Source organism: Leucoraja erinacea, chromosome 34 (assembly GCF_028641065.1).
Source record: "Leucoraja erinacea ecotype New England chromosome 34, Leri_hhj_1, whole genome shotgun sequence".
Taxonomy (NCBI): domain Eukaryota; kingdom Metazoa; phylum Chordata; class Chondrichthyes; order Rajiformes; family Rajidae; genus Leucoraja; species Leucoraja erinaceus.
The window spans coordinates 3,124,467-3,129,759 of record NC_073410.1 but is presented as its reverse complement, the minus strand read 5'-3'; positions in this window follow the sequence as shown (position 1 = coordinate 3,129,759).

Sequence of the window (5,293 nt, the reverse complement as noted above, 5' to 3'; positions counted from 1 at the left end):
CACACAGTCTCTTGCCCAGTATGGTATGGCAACTGCTCTGTCTCCGACCGGAAGGCATTGCAGAGGGTGGTGAAAATTGCCCAACGCATCACCGGTTCCTCGCTCCCCTCCATTGAGTCTGTCCAAAGCAAGCGCTGTCTGCGGAGGGCGCTCAGCATCGCCAAGGACTGCTCTCACCCCAACCATGGACTGTTTACCCTCCTACCATCCGGGAGGCGCTACAGGTCTCTCCGTTGCCGAACCAGCAGGTCGAGGAACAGCTTCTTTCCAGCGGCTGTCACTCTACTCAACAACGTACCTCGGTGACTGCCAATCACCACCCCCCCGGACACTTATTATTATTTATTCAAATCGTTTGCTATGTCGCTCTTCCAGGGAGATGCTAAATGCATTTCGTTGTCTCTGTACTGTACACTGACAATGACAATTAAAATTGAATCTGAATCTGAATCTGAGAGTAGGGGAATCGAGAACTAGAGGACATAGATTTAAGGTGAAGGGGGGAAAGATGTAATAGGAATCTAAGGGATAGATTTTTTCGCACAAAGGGTGGTGGGTGTATGGAAGAAGTTGCCAGAGGAGGTAGTTGAGGCAGGGGCTATTGCAATGCTTAAGAAACAATTGGACAGGTACATGGAAAGGACAGGTTTGGAGGCATATGGGCCAAACGCTGGCAGGTGGGACAAGTATAGATGGGACATGTTGGTCGGTTTGGGCAAGTTGGGCCGAAGGGCCTGTTTCCATGTTATATGACTCTATATTAAGGCTAATGGCAAAGCTCAGCAGGTTAGATCGCTGGAAGTGTAAGGCTCTGTCCAGTGTAACCAGATCCAAATCAGACATGGAGGGAGACGTTTGGATGGGTGAACTAGTGCTTAGTCAGTTAGCTTTGTGTACAGAACTGGAGGAAACTATAGTTTATCATAGAAACTAAATTCCGCTCTCAACTAAGTTGTGCTCCACATATTCATTCTACACGTACACCACCCAATATTCCCGGCCAAATTCACAAACAGGGCTTCAGGGGTTGCTGACTTCAGATAAGACGATATGAATATCCAAATGATGATTCAGCTTACAAAACCTGGGTATCTGAGCTGCCTTTATGAAACTCCTGATCTCAATCCAGGGACAGGACTGGGTAGGTAAGGATTGGACTTGTTCCTGTATCATTCCCAAACGATCTTAAGATAGTTAAAATCCCCCAATAAGAGAGTAATTCTCCCTCACCATCTGAAGTTGTTGAATGCCGGCTAATTGCAAATACTTCTGTTCAGATTATGAACTATATCATGAAATTGAAATTCTGGACAGTAATCAAGAATGCCAATTATGTCTAAAGAACACAAAGTGCTAGAGTAACTCAGCGGGTCAGGCAGCATCTCTGGAGAACATGGATAGGTGACGTTTTGGGTCGGAATTCTTCTTCAGACTGACGAAGGTTGATCCATCTACGTTCTCCAGAGATGCAGCCTGACCCGCTGAATTACTCCAGTAGTTTGTGTCCTTTTGAGTCACCAGTATATGCAGTTCCTTGTTTCTACACGCCGAAAATCTTTCTTATTCCACTTGTTTTTGTTCCCCCCGCCACGGGTACCATGTAATCCCGTGCTACCTGCTCCAGGGTTGGATAGTCGACGACTAAACCATCTCCCCCACCTGGTTTTCCAGGTGAGGAGGGGGCTGTGGAACCCCAGCAGGACTAAAAACAAGACCTGTCAAAGGGCGGATGAGCTCCTAGCGAGCCACAACTCAGTAGGAGTTGTCGTACATAGCATTGTGGGGCAAACGTGCCCATTGATATTCTCAACGGTGATGATGATGATGATGATTTTGTTCACCATCCCATCAACAGCTGGCTATACCTGTGTTAATTCATAGATCACTCAGAGTTTTAGTGACCCTGCTGCAGGAAAGCTGCCCTTGAGCTTGAAAGAGTGCAGAGATTTATCAGGATGTTGCCAGGGCTCGAGAGCTTGAGCTACAGGGAGAGATTGAGCAGCCCAGTTATTCTTTCCTTGGAGCGCAGGAAGCTGAGAAGTGATCTTATAGCAGTGTACAAAATCATGAAGGGAATAGATAGGGAAATGCACAGTATTTTCCCAAGGTAGATGAATTCAGAACTAGAGAGGATAGGTGTAAGATGAGAGGGGAAGCATTTAATAAGAATGTGAGGGGCAACTTTGTCTCACAGATGGTGATGGGTGTAATGGAACAAGCTGTCAGAGGAACTAGTTGAGGCTGATACTAAAACGACATGTAAAATATATTCAGACAGGCACATGGATAGGAAAGGTTTAGTGATCAAGCAGAGACAAATGGGACTAGCTTCGCTGGGCCAGCTTGGTCAATGTGGAAGTTGGACTGAGGGCCTATTTCCATGTTGTAGGACTCGATGATTCTATAATATGGTGGCCTATAACTATGAATGCAAAATAAAGGAATGGAATATATTTATGCATCAAGTATCTATGCAACACCTGTGTGGCTGTGATATTTAAGGAATTTTAGCACAGTTTTGATACTGAAGAGTTTCCCAAGTTTATTTCTTGCTTTCTGGAGTTTTATAATAGTCAACCTGATAAGCTGACAATTGAAATTACTTGAATATATTACATGGAACCAGAGCAATTTCTAAACTGGTGAATTACCTTTAGGCCAGGATAAGTAACGTTGAGATTTTAATTACGTAATTTATCATCTGAGGGACTAGTTTCATTAAACCTTTGATTTATGGCTGATAGACACAGTAAAATATGTGTTCTATTAAGATTTGTCTGAAACTCTAAATTATAGTTAAGTATACCTTCATAAAGCAAACCCAAATGTTTATTTTAAACCATATTAGCCTAGGTACAGAGAGAGATGATATACTTGATATTACATATTGAAGATATTGAACTGCTAGGTTTTAGTGACATGCCAGGGGAACTTCTATTTTAAGTGATGAAGTTAAACCAGGATTTGCAAAGGTTTTCAAAAAGGCATTTACACGTATGAAAATCCTAAAGTGAAAGATTTCATGTCTTAGTGCTTCCATAAAGGGTGCTATCTTCATTTGGAAAAATAATTTATATATTTGATGTGACAAAGGACAGGAATATTTTGGATCATTTTGTCATGATATTGTCACATGTCACCAGTGCACTGAGGTGTTTCAATGCAATTAAAGTCACCATGTCAAGCATTTGTAGGGAAAATAACTTTACGATATGATTTTAATGAAGATTGCAATCCTTTTATACAATGACACATTTTGAATTCCTATTCTGGTGTTCTGCATTTTTTCCATCTAGGTCCATTATGGGTAATAATTTCAAAACTTGTCGAGATCAAGATCACAACCAAAACACAATCGAATTTGTGACCCATTCTGATCGAAATGGAGACTAATTCAAACTTGGGTGGCGTAGAACATCGAACAACACAGCACAGGAAGCGGGTCCTTCAGCCCACAATGTCCGAGCCAAACATGACGCCAAGTTTTGATGGAGCATGGATAATGGGCTCTTTTGTGCGTTGAGACCACACCAATCATCGATCACCCGTTCACACGAGTTCTATGTTATCCCACTTTCTCATCCATTTCCTGCACTCCAGGAGCAATTTACAACAGGTCAATTAACTTACAAACCTGCACGTCTTTGGGATGTCCCGGGAAACCGGAGCAACCGGGGTGCACCAGGAGAAAGTGCAAACTCCACACAGACAGCACTCGAGGATCGAACCTTCTGGTGCTGTGCGGCAGTAGCTCTACCAGCTCCACCCTCTTTGTTGATTGTCAGAGGAGTTAATTTAATCTCTGCCAATTTTCATGTTGTAAATTTTAAAAAAAATCCCAGGCACAGGTTATCCGTTATCCATCTTTTCAACGTGGAATAATTAAAACAGTAGAAATTCTGCTCTTGTTTTGTGAGCAGGTGTAAGAAACATTCAAAGCAGCTTTTGTATCAGTAGGGTGTCTGTGGCTGGCTGTTTTGTAAGCTTATGCTTCTTTCATGGGTTGCCAGTGAAGATATCGGAGTGCACGAGGTATCCCACAGGGGCAATGTCGGTGGCAGCAGAAGTCTGCATGATTGACGGCTCTAATGCAAACCTCTTCAAGCTCCAGACTACGAGCACAGGTTATCTGTCACCAGGGTTATTATTGCAGGTGTGAGCTCAGCCAGTAGTGTTGCCCACACACCAGTTGGATTGTGACACTGTAGTGAACCACGAACAAAGGCTGATGTATCGTTGGTTCAGGCTGGGTGAAGGGTTACAGTGCATGCTTCAAGCTGCTGAGCTCTGAATGGACAAACCTTTAGAAAGGAGATGTGGAGAAAATGTCTTTAGTCAGAGGGTGGTGAATCTGTGGAATCTATTGCCACAGACGGCTGTGGAGGACAAGTCAATGAATATTTTTAAGGTGGAGCCTGATAGGTTCACCGGACAAACAGCTAACAATGAGGCGTTCCCTTTATCATCGTTACTGTTTTGCATATCTTTCATTCATTGTTCATTATCTCTCCACATCATCGTCTGTCTCTCCTTCCCCTTACCCTAGCCAGTCTGAAGAAGGGTCTCGACCCAAAACGTCAACCATTCCTTCTCTCCAGAGATGCTGCATTTCCCGCTGAGTTACTCCAGCTTTTTGTGTCTATCATTGGTTTAAACCAGCATCTACAGTTGCTGCAGGACTATAGGGCTGTATGACTATGATTATTAATTATTATTTAGTATCCCCATTGACTCCCAGCTGAATTTCCCTGGTATCCATGTACACTAGGGGGCATCCATGTCCATTAGGGGAGGTACGTGTCCTCTGTGGACAATTGAAATACCAACATTTCTTTGGGATGTGAGAGAAAGCTGGAGCATCGGGGAAATCCACACGCCCACAGGGAGAATTCCTCAAGGTTCCTGGAACTGTGAGGCAGTAACACTAATGTCTGCGCCATTGTGTCACTCGGGGTTATTGAAAGAAGGGTCTCGACCTGAAACGTCACCTGTTCCTTCGCTCCATAGATGCTGCCTCACCCGCAGAGTTTCTCCAGCATTTTTGTCAACCTTCGATTTTTCCAGCATTTGCAGTTCTTTCTTAAACAGGGTTATTGAAATGATTGACCTTTGCTGCAATTGCTCTCTGAAGCCAACAGCAACTTGAAGACTTCCTCACTGATTAATTTGGACGTCTGTTCAGTGCCATTCCAGCCGATGTTTGTAGTCATCACTGCAGAAATCAACAGAAATCACTTAAATGGACAAGAAGCTATTTAGAAACTGTAAAGTAGTCTGTAAAATACTCTGAAGT